Here is a 15,818-nt window from a genome sequence, read left to right on the forward strand (position 1 = left end):
AGCCATTTTAGCCGGCGGAAAATATTTTAGTAGAAATTTTTCGGTCATTTGTTCCCAAGTAGTGATAGACCCTCGTGGTAACGAGTTAAACCATTGTTTAGCTTTGTTTCTCATTGAAAATGGGAATAACCGAAGGCGAATAGCATCATCAGAAACGCCATTAATTTTGAAAGTGTCGCAAAATTCCAGAAATTTTGGCAAGTGAGTGTTGGGATCCTCATCCTGCAAACCATCAAACTGAACAAACTATTGTGTCATCTGAATTATGTTAGGTTTCAGTTCGAAATTATTCGCAGCAATAGCAGGTCTAACTATACTTGACTCAGTTCCTGTTAAAGAAGGTTTAGCATAGTCATACATAGTGCGTGGAGCAGGATTTTGATCAACCGCAATTGCAGGAGCCAACTGATTGCCTTGGTTTTCAGCCATCTCTTCGGTTGGGGGGTTGAGTATCGTCTTCTTGCTCGTTCTCTGTGTATCTTAAGCTTCGCCTTAATTCTCTTTGGTTTCTACGAATTGTGCGATCGATTTCTTCGTCTAACAGTAATGGTCCTAAACTATGAAAACCTGCCAAGAGAAGGAAAAAGGAAGTTAATAAATAATAATTAAATTAAATTAAATTGCAAGAAAAATAAATGGCTAAAGTAACAAAAATTGAATGTTCCTAATATTTCAGTTCCCCGGCAACGGCGCCAAAAACTTGATCGTGAGGTTTCGTGGTAGGTTTTAAATACTTATAATTACTCGTTCTTGGACTAGCTATTATCGCATGTAGGCAAGTGTACCTATCGAACAGTAGTATAGTTTTAGCAAGACCGGATTGTCGAACCCAAAGGAACTAAAAGTACTAGTAATGACTGTCTTTTATTATCTAGCCTAAGAATAAAGAGGTTTTGTTTTAATTAACTAATTATCTAAACTAAGAACTCACAGAGAAAAGAATTGGGGAATTGCTTTTGGGAAAATCGATTGAATGAAGACAATACCTAAGGAAAATCCACCTAGACTTTACTTGTTATTCTGGCTCTGAATCGAATGATTTATTCATTCAACTTGTTCCGTAGAGATCCCTAAGTTATGTTATTATCCCTATTCAAGACTAATAACGTCTAATCCCTAGATTGAATAACCGAGACTTTTCTCTAATTAACACTCTAGGGTTGCATTAACTCGATCTATGGATCCCATTATTAGGTTTCACCCTAATCCGGCAAAATCTTGTCACCCTATTTCTAGGCGCGTAATTAACTTCGCTTAATTATGACAAAAGTACTCTTAGACAGGGTCTATTCCTCCTCTGAATAAGAGCATGTCTTGAATCAGTATCCTGGGATATCAAAACAAGAATTAAGAACACATAATTAAGAACAAGTTAAATATTTATCATACGATTCAGAAAATAATAACAAGATTCGTCTTAGGTTTCATTCCCTTTAGGTATTTAGGGGTTTTAGTTCATAACTAAATAAGAAAACATCTCAAAAGAATAAAGAATACAAAACATAAAGAAAACTCAAAACTCCTGAAGGGAAATTAAGGAGAAATCTTCAGTCTTGATGATGAATCCGGCTTCCGAGATGGATCAATCGGCTTCCTTTGAGTAATTCCTTACCCCCTCTTCTCCCTCTCCTTTTCTTCCTCCTTTAGGGTGTATTTATAGGATTTAGAATGCCTAAAAGCCCTCAAAAGTGGCCTTTTCTGAATTGGACTTAACTTGGGGTCGGCAGGGACACGCCCGTGTGCGATTACTTTAGGCCGTGTTCAAGCCTGTTAGAATGGCACGGGCGTGTGCTATACCCGTGTGAGGAGTCCAGGCCATGTTGATCTCGTACTTTGGCCTATTTTCTCCGTTTTTGGCCCATTTCTCGTTCCTTTCGCTCTCTTATGCTCTCCTAAGTATAAAACATGAAATTAAAGCATTAGGAGCATCGAATTCACCAATTCTTATGGAAAATCATCCATAAAATGCATTAAACATGGGGTAAAGATATGCATAATTTACAGTTTATCAAAGATAAATTCCAATCAGGTGCGATTATAATTGGAGCATTAATCAATTTATCCTTTAAAGTATTAAATGCCTTTAAACATTCTTGATCGAAATTAAAAGGCACATCTTTTTCTAGTAATTTAGTCAAAGGCTTAGTTATTTTAGAAAAGTCTTTAATAAATCTTCTATAAAACCTAGCATGTCCTAAAAAGCTTCTAATAGCCTTAACCAAACTAGGGGGAGGTAGTTTTTCAACGGTTTCAATTTTAGATTTATCAACTCAATCCCTTTACTAGAAATTTTATGTCCTAACACAATACCTTCTTGATCCATAAAGTGACATTTTTCCCAGTTAAGTACAAGGTTCATTTCCTCACATCTTATTAAAACTCGTTTCAAATTTTAAGGCAAATACGGAAAGTGTTACCGAGTACCGAGAAATCATCCATAAATACCTCCATGATGTCTTCTATGAGTTCGTCAAAAATGGCCATCATGTAGCGCTGAAAAGTAGCAGGAGCATTACATAATCCAAAAGGCATTCTACGATAAGCAAACGTACTGTATGGACATGTGAATGTCATCTTTTCTTGATCTTCAGAAGCTATTAGGATTTGAAAATAACTAGAGAGTCCGTCTAAAAAGCAGTAGTACATATGCCCGGATAATCTTTCCAACATTTGGTCAATGAATGGAAAGGGGAAGTGATCTTTTCTCGTGGCATCATTCAGCTTCCTATAGTCAATGCAAACTCTCCAACCTGTGACTGTCCTTGTTGGGATTAATTCATTCTTCTCATTGGCTACAACAATCATGCCTCCTTTCTTAGGAACAACGTGCATTGGACTTACCCAAGAACTATCAGAAATGGGATAAATTATTCTAGCATCTAGGAGTTTAATTACCTCAGTTTTAACAACTTCTTTCATGTTTGGGTTCAGTCGTCTTCGAGCTTGCACACATGTCTTATAGTCATCTTCCATTAAAATTTTGTAGGTGCAAAAAGAAGGGTTGATCCCTTTAATGTCAGAAATTTTCCAATCTATGGCTCTTTTATGTTCTCTTAATACTTGGAGCAATTCCTCTTTCTCCTGGGCTTGCAAGTTAGAAGCAATAATCACTGGTAATGTAGAATTATTTCCAAGGAATGCGTATTCCAAGTGATTTGGCAATTGTTTAAGTTCTAGTTTGGGAGGTTTATTGATAAACACCAAATTATACATAGTTTTACCCCAAATACTTAGCATATTTATGGATGTTTACTACTAGATTTGTGGATTTTGGTGCTCTTAATCCGTTTATTCCATGTTTTATACTCAGGAGAGCACCAAAAGTCAAAAGGAGCTAAAAACAAGCTAAAAAGGGACAAAATGGACCAAATTGAGAAGATCACACAGCCTAAGCCTTGCCACACGGGCTTCTCACACGCCTGTGTCCTTCTAGGGTGTCGACCAAGGCTCTCATGACACACGGCCGTGTGTAATTTAACGGATTGAACACGGCCTGGCAAACACATCACACGATCGTGGCACACGGGCGTGTTCCTTTTTCAAAGAGTTGTATTTTACACGGAAAGGGGTACTTAGGGAGGAAGAAAGCCAATCCAAAGCCTATATAAACACCCTAAATGTGACCTAATAAGGGGGCCTCTTCCAGAAATTTTCTGGAATACAGAAGCACACGCCAGGAATTACTTGAAGAAAGCCAGACGATCCATCCCAAATGTCGGAGCTACTCCAAGACTGAAGATCTCTCTCAGAATTCCTTCAGGGGTTTTAGAGTTTTCTTCATGTTTTTTTATTTTTATACTTTTGAGATGTACTCTTATTTTTTTATGAACTAAACCCCTTAGATACCTAAGGGGGATAAAACCTATGATGGATCTTGTTATTATTATATGAACCGTATGATAAATACTTTATTTGTTCTTAATTATGTGTTCTTAATGCTTGAGTTAATATTCCAAGTATTAATTCATGATTTGATGTGCTTATGCAGAGAAGGAATAGATCCTGCCTAAGAGTAGATTTGGCATAATTAAGCGAAGTTGATCGAACGCCTAGAAAGAGGGTTATGAGATTTTACCGGATTAGGGTGAAGCCTAATATGAGAGTCCATAGAGTGATTTACTGTTTCCCTAGGGGTTTTAATTAAGAAAGAAATTTTGATTAATTCAACTGAGGGTTAGACGTTATTAGTCTCGAAAGGGATAATAACATAGGTTAGGGAATCTCACGGGTCAAGTCAAGTGAATAAATCTTCTAGTTCAGAGTCAGATAACAAGTGAAATCTAGGTGGATTCCTCCTTAGGTGTCGTCTTTATCAATTGCTTTTCTTCAAGTCTTTTTCCAAATTTTCTCTTTGTTTTAATTAAATTAGTTAATTAGTTTAGATAATTAGTTTAATAAAGAAACCCTTTTATTCTTAGGCTAGATAATAAAAAGATAGTTATTACTAGTACTTTTGGTTCCCTTGGGTACGATATTCCAGTCTTGCCATTACTATACTATTGTTCGATAGGTGCGCTTGCCTTTTCATCATGATAATAGTTAGTCTAGGTTTGATCTTCATTATAAATATTTATTACTTGTTATGAATCATGCGATCAAGTTTTGGCGCCGTTGCCAGGGATCTAAAATATTAGAAACGCTAAATTTTTATTACTTTAGCCATTTATTTTTCTTGCAATTTAATTTAATTTTATTATTATTATTATTTATTAATTTACTAATGCTTTCTCTTGGCAGGTTTTTATAGTTTATGATTAGAAGAAACCTGTCAGGACCATTACTTTTTGGCGAAGAAATCGATCGCACAGTTCGTAGAAATCAAAGAGAAATAAGGCGTAGTTTACGATACATGGAGAACGAGCGAGAAGACGATACTCAACCCCCAACCGAAGAGATGGCCGAAAACCCAGGCGATCAGCTACCTCCTGCAATTGCAGCTAATCAAAATCCTGCTCCATGTACTATGTATGACTATGCTAAACCTTCTTTAACAGGAACTGAGTCTAGTATAGTTAGACCTACTATTGCTGCGAATAATTTCGAACTAAAACCTAACACAATTCAGATGATACAGCAGTTTGTTCAGTTTGATGGTTTGTAGGATGAGGATCCCAACATGCACTTGGAAAATTTTCTTGAATTTTGCTGACACTTTCAAAATTAATAGAGTTTCTGATGATGCCATTTGCCTTCGGTTATTCCCTTTTTCATTGAAAAATAAAGCTAAACAGTGGTTGAACTCATTACCACGAGGGTCTATCACTACTTGGGAATAGATGACCGAAAAATTCCTATTAAAATATTTTTCGCCGGCTAAAACGGCTAAGTTATGTAATGATATCTCTTCGTTTGTGCAGATGGATTTAGAAACACTTTACGATGCATGGGAGAGATACAAGGACTTACTGAGAAGATGTCCTCACCATGGGTTACCTCTATGGCTGCAAGTTCAAATGTTCTACAATGATGTGAATCCCTCGACAAGACAAATGATTAACGCAGTTGCTGGCAGAACCATCAACAATAAAACACCGGAAGATGCCTATGAATTTATAGAGGAGATGTCACTGAATAACTATCAGTTGCAAGTTATGAGGACAAAGCCAACGAAAACAGCCGGCGCTTATAACATCGATTCAGTCACCATGCTCTCTAATCAGGTAGAACTTCTCAATAAAAAGATTGACGGTTTACTTGGTTTTATGTAGGTACATCCAGTAATGAGGTGTGACTCAAGTGGCGGAGGTGTACATACAGAATACCAATCCTTCAATCCTACAGCTGAAGAAGAACAAGTCAACTATATGGGTAACAATAACTTTAGATCTCAAAATAACCCATACAGTAATACTTATAATGCAGGTTAGAGGAGCCACCCAAATTTCTCCTAGGGTGGTCAAGGGAATCAAAAGCCACAAAATCCTCAGGGTTTTCAACAGCCACCTTATCAACAAAAGAAGAAACCAAACCTTGAAGAAATGCTTTCTAAATTCATCTCGATGTCAGAAACCCATTTCCAAAATACCGAGACAACACTTAAGAATCAACAAGCATTGATCCAAGGGCTCAAAACTCAGATAGGCCAGCTATCCAAACTAATCTCCGAACGACCACAAGGTAGCTTACCAAGTAATACTGAACCTAATCTGAGGGAACAGCTCAATGCAATTAGTACTCCAAATAATGAAGGATTCATTGCACCGGAGCCAGAATTCTAGCAAGACAATGCGATGAACAAAGGTCGAGAAGAGGTAAACGATAATGAGCCTAAAAAAGTAAGTATGAATCATGAACCTCGTGTGCCATATCCTAAAGCGATAACGAAAGACAGAATAGAAGAACAATTTAGTAAGTTTGTCAAACTCTTAAAAAAAGTACATATTAACTTACCCTTTATTGAAGTTCTGTCCAGATGCCCAACTCAGCAAAATTCTTAAAGGAACTTCTGAGCAATAAAAGAAAATTAGACGCTACATCGTATGTGGAACTCAATGTAGTCTGCTCAGCTATTCTAAAGAATAAGCTACCTAACAAATTGAAAGATCCAAGGAGTTTTACAATTCCTTGCTTAATTGGTAGTTTATTTGTGAATAATGCTTTAGCTGATCTAGGGGCAAGTATAAATGTTATGCCGTATAAAATGTTTAAATGACTAGGTCTCGGTAAACCCAAACAGACTAGGATGAGCATAAAATTGGATGACAAAACAATTAGATTTCCTAAAGGTATTATTGAAGATGTTCTCGTTAAAATTGATAAATTTATTTACCCAGTAGACTTTGTCGTCTTAGATATGGATGAGGATAACGAGGTACCTTTAATTTTAGGACGACCCTTTTTAGAAACTGCCAGAACCATTATTAATGTAGGCACAGGAGAGCTAACACTTTGTGTAGGAGACGACGTAGTAACACTCTAAGCACGTGATTCAGTCAAAACTTCTAAGACTCAAGATAACGCTATGAAACTTGTCAATGATAAAATTAATATTCAATCGTCCTTGCAAGAACCTCCTCAAACCAAGACAACAGAGACAGTTCACTATTATCAAGTACTGAACAAAGACAACCATGAGGAACGAAGGCTTCAAATAGGGGAGCTAGATGAATGGCAAGCACACAAACCGAGAACACATGATAAACCGAAACTACGCCAAAATAAGCCCGATACCTCTCCTAATCAACTTAAGGTTGGCGAAAAAGTCTTACTAGATGTCGCAGATCCCCATATTGTCACTACCACACCAAATGAGGAAATCCCTCTTACGGTACTCAATATTTTTCCATTCGGTACGGTGGAGGTGAGTCATTCCAAGTTCGACACTTTTAATGTAAACAACACTTGTTAAAACCTTATTTTAATATTGATAACAAGAATGAGGAGTATGAACTCCTCGAACCACCATGATCATTCAACGAAGACGTAAGTCTAGCTTAGACTATAAATAAGCGCTTCTCGGGAGGCAACACGAGCACTAACATATTTTGATTTCTTTATTTTTAATTTTTATTTCTAACACTTTGAATCATTAACTTAATCTTTGAATTGCAAAGTTTTTCAGCACACATGGCAAGGCACACGAGCGTGCCTAAAGTCGTGGCCAAACAGGGGAAGAGACACAGCCGTGCGATACGGCCGTGTTGAAGTAGGACATGATTTCCCCAAAACACGGGGTGCGATAAATCCCCACGGCCGTGCGACATGGCATGGGTGAACTTGATAGGAGACCACGGGCGTGGGAATGGAAAACCACGGGCGTGCTAGAGACAAGGCTCGATTCTATTTTTTGACACGTTCAGCCGTGTACAACAATACACGGATGTGCTACCATAACACACGGGCATGAGAGAAACAAACAAAGCTAGGCATGGCCGTGCAACATGGCCATGGTTGACACACGCCCAAGACACACGGGCATGGGATAGTAGCCGGGCACGACCTAAATCACAAAATTTGAAAAACATGGGCTCACACTCAAAGTACACAGGCGTGGCCCTAGGCCGTGTGAACCTCCTCTATATAAGCAAACCACCGTTCATCTTCTTCCCCTTTTCAAAACCCTAGCCGAAATCTACCCTTCCCCATTCCCTAATCCCTATTTCGGCCACCATTCCCCAGATTCTCACTTCCCTAACCCCCAAACCACCCTTAAATCCATTCCCCTTACATTAATCCCCACTTTCCCCTCTCTATACCCTCAATTTTTCCTCTACACGGCTATATCCCCACGTCACACGCCCGTGCTCGCCACCAACACGTCCGTGCATCGCCCTACAGTAGCCTTTGGTTCACTTTCTCAACCTTATTTTTCCAATTTGTGTTGCTACATTAGTATTCTACATGCTTTACATAGATATTATTACTATTACAAATATGTTTTAGACAAGTTAGGAATTTGCTTTAGAATTTTCTATATTTGAATTGTTTAAGCTACTAAATAGCATATACTAGTTTTAGGCCTCTTGCTTAACTACTGATGTATCTCAGATTTTATTAATGCTCATGTATTTTCAGGAACATTATGTCGTCATCGAGAGGCAGGAAGGCCGTGATCCCCATCCTCAAAGAGACGTAGGGGACTGAGTTCTTCCTCGATACGTGCTACAGCCGAAGTTCGGCACCCGTTCCTTGAATTTTTGCAACCTTCGTAGGAGGAGCTATTTCAGATACTACGCGCACGACCCCTCACTACAGGTCGCTACATTGACTGGGCTGCCGTCAAGCAAGTTCAGCTAGCTGATGCCATCCGCGCCCTCCTGTCCATAGGCCCATAAGAACGGCTCTTCGCTATTACCGAGCCCACTTATTTAGAGCTAACTTTAGAATTATGCTCTACTTTTCATTTACAGGTGGTGATGACGAACAATGACGACCCAAGCACCATTCACTTCTGATTAGGTGGTCTAGTTTGGCAATGAGTGTCCCAGAGTTTGGAGTCGCTCTGGGAATCTACACCGATGAGTTTATGGAGGAGGAAGACATGAATGCACTACCACGAGATATCCACATTTTTCCCTCCTTATGCTGGAAAGCTTTGGCACCACTCTCTTCCACCTACGACCCCAGCCGCTCGAAAGCCTCAACTCTCACTCCTTCTCTACGCTATCTCTATGCCATATTGGCACACACATTGACTGGGAGGAGAGAGAGCACTGGCGTCGTCAACACCCACGACGACTACTATTTATGGTGCATGGCGAATGCACGCGTGACTGACTTGGCATACTCCATTGCTTTCGCCATTTGCCATCAAACCGAGTGGCATAGGAAGGGAGTGATCTCCATCGGCCCCTACGTGAAACGCCTTTCCAAACACTTCGGCCACCTCAACACCGTGGTCCAATCATCAGCGCTTACACTGATAGGTCAGATGTCCCCACAGGGTATCACGACTATGTTACACATGAGGATGATCGAGCGCCGACGTGGGACCGATCCTCCTTAGTACCGTCTCTCTCATGCCATTGACGAGGAGGATCATGAGGATATTCCTGATGATGTTCCCTCACAACATGAGGAGCCTTCCACCGTGCCACTTAGGGAACGACCAGTTCATACTGCTGCTTTATTGGCACACCTTTCTGACCGACTTGCCCACTTCGAGCAGTATTGCACTACACAGTTCGAGATGATTCACGAGAGAGATTGGTAACGGGACCGACAGATGGATGATATGCAAGCCATGATGCAGCAGCTGTGCCAGCACTTTAACATCGCCACCCTAGCGCCACCACCTGAGGGCCCCACCGACGAGGATTATTGAATCCTCCTATTTTTTTATTCTTATTTTTATTCTTATTTTATTTATTTTTATTTTTATTTTCATTTCAATTTTATTATTTTATTTTGAAAGACATATCTATATTAGTAAATTTTACTTTTTCCATTTTCTGGTATTTCTAACAAGTAATCCCACTACGCTCTCTTCCACACCAACTCTTAATAAGCTCTTCATGATTCTACAGACTTCCAAGCAAAGCTGCTAGGAATATTTTACGAAATGAGGAAACAAATGGGAAACAATACCTTACGAGTGCCATGCTTAACGACCCAATTTCTTCATCTAGCCAAGAACAATGGCAACTACCACTTTCCCCGAACACTTCATCCTTAGAATCAAGCTCCACATCCATATAACAAGGAGTTTCACCTCCTTTCCTCTTATGATTTTCTTTATTCTGAATAATCTAGCTTTGTACATTAAGGGCAATGTACATCTTAAGTGTGGGGGGTGAACATGAAACCTAACTTTTTGCATTATTCTCAAATCCCTGAATTTGGTCTTGTGCTTAAGTGATTTTCTCATAATCTTGATCGAATGAATTCTGATTGATCTATAATTATTGTTGATATGTCATGAATTAGATCGTGGGAATTATGCATGATCATTTGATTATAGGACATTAGAGAATCGAGCATGATAAGTTGATATTTTGAGAACTAAAATTTTTAGACTATTTTCCTAAATTGAGGTATTATCTTGAAATCTTAAGTATACAGGAATGACATCAAAAATCCAAATTTTTGGTGAGATTTTTGAGTCTTTTGAGCATATAGCTTTCTTTCTTGCTCACTTCTTTTGTGGTTTGAGTGTGTTAACATTGAACTGTTATTCTAGAACTTGCTTCGATTATACATGTCAAGATCACACGTATGATTTGATATACTGAGATGATAAAGGCACTTAGGATTTAACCCACTTACTCCATAAAAAGCCTTCCCACATAATTAAACCTTTAGCGAACCCCCTTTGAGCCTACTAACCTTTTTTATTGATTAACCCTTATCATTAACCCATTAACCCATTATTGTTGAAATCCTCTTTCTTAATTTACCTTTTTAGCGAGATTAAATTTAATATTGTTACCTCACTATGTTCACCATTTTTTGTTACTGAATCATGAAGTATGATTTCTATATTGTATTGACTTGATTTGTTCTAAAAAAAAACTCAGTATTATTATTGTAATTCTTAGCAAGCTAAAGTTGTCATGAACTCATGTAAAATAGTTCTAGATATTTGTTTGTGGTTCAGTAATTAAGTTTTTGATAGTGGGGTAACATATTTAAATTTTCTCGATTCTAATCCTTGTCTCTTCAACTTGTAACCTAAACCCTATTACAACCATGCAAAGACCTTTTGATTAGTGTATCATATCATTTTCAAGTGGTGGGGATTTGATTTCCATGCAAGCCTATGGTAATAACTTTTCATGTTGGACAATCGAGTGCTTAATCTTGAACCTTAAACACTTTGAGTGATTTGAGTGAATCTTTAGTGAGGATGTCATCTCTTGTATATTTAGGACTAAAGTTAATTACTTAGAGGAAGGAGATTACATATGATTTTATTATCAAAATATTCGATTTAGATTGTTTGAGGTTTTTAATGCCCCTATAGTTCAATTCTCACTGTATGATTTTCTGTGGAATAACCTTTAACATTATCAGTAATGATTATGTGATTGAGAGGAATGAATTCTAGCAGTAAATGAGAGTTTTGCTTGAGGACAAGCAAATGCTTAAGTGTGGGGGTCTTTGATAAACGCCAAATTATACATAGTTTTACCCCAAATACTTAGCATATTTATGGATGTTTACTACTAGATTTATGGATTTTGGTGCTCTTAATCTGGTTATTCCATGTTTTGTACTCAGGAGAGCACCAAGAGTCAAAAGGAGTCAAAAACAAGCTAAAAAGGGACAAAACGGACCAAATCGAAAAGATCACATGGCCTAAGCCTTGCCACACGAGCTTCTCACATGCCGGTGTCCTTCGAGGGTGTCGACCAAGGCTCTCACAATTCACACGGCCTGGCCATTAACCCACACGGCCGTGTGTAATTTAACAGATCAAACACGGCCTGAAAAGCACGTCACACGATCGTGGCACATGGGCGTGTCCCTTTTTCAAAGAGTTGTATTTTACACGGAAAAGGGTACTTAGGGAGGAAGAAAGCCAATCCAAAGCCTATATAAACACCCTAAGTGTGACCTAGTAAGGGGGCCTCTTCCAGAACTTTTCTAGAATACAGGACCACACGCCAGAAATTACTTGAAGAAAGATAAACGATCCATCCCAAAAGCCAGAGCTACTCCAAGACTGAATTTCTCTCTCAGAATTCCTTCAGGGGTTTTAGAGTTTTCTTCATGTTTTGTTATTTTTATACTTTTGAGATGTACTCTTATTTTATGATGAACTAAACCCCTTAGATACCTAAGGGGGATAAAACCTATGATGGATCTTGTTATTTTTATCTGAACTGTATGATAAATACTTGATTTATTCTTAATTATGTGTTCTTAATGCTTGAGTTAATATTCCGGGTATTAATTCATAATTTGATGTGCTTATGCAGAGGAGGAATAGACCCTGCCTAATAGTAGATTTGGCATAATTAAGTGGAGTTGATCGAACGCCTAGAAATAGGGTTACGAGATTTTATAGGATTAGGGTGAAACCTAATATGGGAGTCTATAGAGTGATTTACTGCTTCCCTAGGGGTTTTAATTAAGAAAGAAATTTTGATTAATTCAACTGAGGGTTAGATGTTATTAGCTTCGAAAGGGATAATAACATAGGTTAGGGAATCTCACGGATCAAGTCAAGTGAATAAATCGTCTGGTTCAGAGTCAGATAACAAGTGAAATCTAGATGGATTCCTCATTGGGTGTCGTCTTTATCAATTGCTTTTCTTCAAGTCTTTTTCCAAATTTTCTCTTTGCTTTAATTAAATCAGTTAATTAGTTTAGATAATTAGTTTAATAAACAAACCCTTGTATTCTTAGGCTAGATAATAAAAAGATAGTTATTACTAGTACTTTTGGTTCCCTTGGGTACGATATCCCAGTCTTCCCATTACTATACTATTGTTCGATAGGTGCGGTTGCCTTTTCATCGTGATAATAGTTAGTCTAGGTTTGATCTTCATTATAAATATTTATTACTTGTTACGAATCACGCGATCACTTTTCAATAGAGGGTTTTTGCTTAAGTTCATTGTTTACTTTAATGCCCTCATATTCCGCTTGTCTTTGGAAGGGTTCATTGGAATTTAGTTCAGCTTTTATCTTTCCTATCTTAAAATCATCATCATCTACCTCCTCTCCTTGGGTAAGAAATAGTTCCAACGTGGCCTTATGTACGATTTCCTGAAAAGAATCTTGAGTAGCATGATCAATAGAGTCAATAAAATAACACGAGCCATCCTGCTCCCTAGAAAATCTCATGGCATCATAAATTTTAAAAATAATCTCTTCGTCACCTACTCTAAGTTCCAATTTACCATCACCCACATCAATAACAGTCCTAGCAGTGGCTAAAAATGGATGACCTAAGATTAAAGGCACTTCAACATCTTCATCCATGTCAAGCAAAACGAAATCAACAGGGAATATTTTACAAGTACATCCTCTATAATACCCCTAGGATATTTAACAGAGCTATCAGCTAGTAGAATACTCATCCTAGTGGGTTTAGGTTCCCAGAACCAAGTTGTTTAAACATTTTATATGGCATCAAATTAATGCTAGCGCCTAAATCAGCTAGCGCCTTATCAACATTTAAACTACCAATTAAGTAGGGAATAGTAGAACTTCCTAGATCTTTCAGTTTGGTTGGCAGTTTATTTTGGAGTATGGCCGAGCACTCCTCATTAAGTTCCACTGTAGATAGGTCTTCAAATTTCCTTTTGTTTGTTAGAAGCTCCTTTAAAAATTTTACATATATAGGCATCTGCGATATAGCTTCAACAAAAGGTAAGTTAATATGCAATTTTTTAAAAAGTTCAAGAAATTTACCGAATTGTGCATCCATGCGGTCTTTCTTCAACTTTGCTGGATATGGGATTGGTGGTTTATATTCCTTTGGCATTAGATTATCATTGTTTTCGGGTTTTACTTCCTCTCCTTCGTGTCTGTCAGCTTCTTGTGTCCTTTTAGATTCAGCTAACACTTTCCCACTCCTTAGTGTAACTGCTTTTACATGCTCTTTTAGATTGGGTTCAGTGTTACTAGGTAGACTTCCTGGTGGTCTTTCTGAAATCAATTTAGCAAGCTGGCCAATCTGAGTTTCGAGCCCTTGGATCGACGTTTTTTGATTCTTAAGTGTTGTTTTGGTATTTTGGAAATGAGTTTCTAATCTTAAGTGCTGTTTTGGTATTTTGGAAATGAGTTTCTAACACCGAGATGAATTTTGTTAGCATCTCTTCAAAGGTCGGCTTCTTTTTCTGTTGGTAAGGTGGTTGTTGAAAACCTGGGGGATATTGTGGCCTTTGATTTCCTTGGCCACCCCACGAGAAGTTAGGATGGTTCCTCCAACCTGCATTATAAGTGTTACTATAAGGATTATTTTGAGGTAAATGATTATTACCTATATAATCCAATTGCTTGTTTTCCATGTTGTGGCCATAGAGTGGGTATCTTGAATTGCTTGTTCCACCTCCATTTGCATCGTACTGCATTACTGGATGAGCCTGTGAAGAACCAAGTAAACCATCAATTTTTCTATTCAAAAGTTCTACCTGATTAGAGAGCATAGAGACCGAATCGACATTAAAAATGCCAGCCACTTTCGTCGACTTTATCCTCATGACTTGCCACTGATAATTATTCAGTGACATCTCTTCTAGAAATTCATAAGCCTCTTCAAGTGTCTTATTATTGATAGTCCCACCAGCAGGTGTGTCAATCATCTGTCTAGTCGAAGGATTCAGGCCATTGTGAAAAGTTTGAACCTATAGCCAAAGTGGTAACCCTTGGTGAGGACACCTTCTCAATAAGTCCTTGTATCTCTTCCATGCATCATAAAGAGTTTCTAGATCCATCTGCACAAAAGGAGAGATATCATTCCTCAATTTAGCCATTTTAGCCGGTGGAAAATATTTAAGTAAAAATTTTTCGATCATTTGTTCCCAAGTTGTGATTGACTCTCATGGTAACGAGTTCAACCATTGTTTAGCCTTATTCCTCAATGAAAAGAGAAAGAACCAAAGGCGAATGGCATCATCAGAAATGCCATTAATTTTAAAAGTGTCGCAGAGTTCCAGAAAATTCGCTAAATGAGTGTTTGGATCCTCATCCTGCAAACCATCAAACTGAACAAATTGTTGTATCATTTGAATCGTGTTAGGTTTCAGTTCAAAATTATTTGCAACAATAGCAGGCCTAACTACACTCGATTCAGTTCCTGTTAAATTAGGTTTAGCATAATCATACATAGATGAGGAGCAGGATTCTGATTTACTAGGTCTGCAATAGCCACAGGAGGCAACTATTATTATGATTATCAGCCATCTCCTCAGTTGTAGGTTGAATATCATCCTCTTGCCCTTTCTCTATGTGTTGTAGAATTTGCCTTATCTCTCTTCGGTTTCTGGGAGATGTGCTTTCGATCTCACTATCAAAAAGTAGTGGTCCTGACGGGTTCCTTCTAATCATAAACTATAAAAACCTGCCAGAAGTAAATAAAAGAAAATTTAGTGATATAAACAAAATTAAAATAAAAATTAAATTACAATAAAATAAATGGCTAAAGTAATAAAAATTAAGTGTTCCTAATATCTTAGTTCCTTGGTAACGGCGCCAAAAACTTAATGTGCGTGATAAGTTTTATATTTATGATTGATCGTACTTGAAAACTAACTATTATCACGATAAAGGCAAGTGCACCTATCGAACAGTAGTATAGCTTATAGTAAGACCAGAATGTCGAACCCACAGGAACTAAAAGTACTAGTATTAACTTTTTTATTATTATCAAGCCTAAAAATAAGAGGATTTGATTTATCTAAACTAATTAACTAAACTAAGAATGCACA

General features: G+C 37.8%; 2 non-coding genes across 2 annotated transcripts; one reads left to right on the plus strand and one right to left on the minus strand.

Moving 5' to 3' along the window:
• Positions 1-5,324: 5,324 nt before the first annotated feature.
• LOC121229937 (small nucleolar RNA R71) lies at positions 5,325-5,431 on the minus strand. Its single transcript, XR_005927888.1, has one exon. It is a non-coding gene; the product is annotated as a small nucleolar RNA R71 (small nucleolar RNA).
• Positions 5,432-14,751: 9,320 nt separating this feature from the next.
• Positions 14,752-14,858, plus strand: LOC121229804 (small nucleolar RNA R71). Its single transcript, XR_005927760.1, has one exon. It is a non-coding gene; the product is annotated as a small nucleolar RNA R71 (small nucleolar RNA).
• The last annotated feature ends 960 nt before the right edge of the window (positions 14,859-15,818 follow it).

Source organism: Gossypium hirsutum, chromosome A05 (assembly GCF_007990345.1).
Source record: "Gossypium hirsutum isolate 1008001.06 chromosome A05, Gossypium_hirsutum_v2.1, whole genome shotgun sequence".
In the NCBI taxonomy this organism is placed as follows: Eukaryota; Viridiplantae; Streptophyta; class Magnoliopsida; order Malvales; family Malvaceae; genus Gossypium; species Gossypium hirsutum.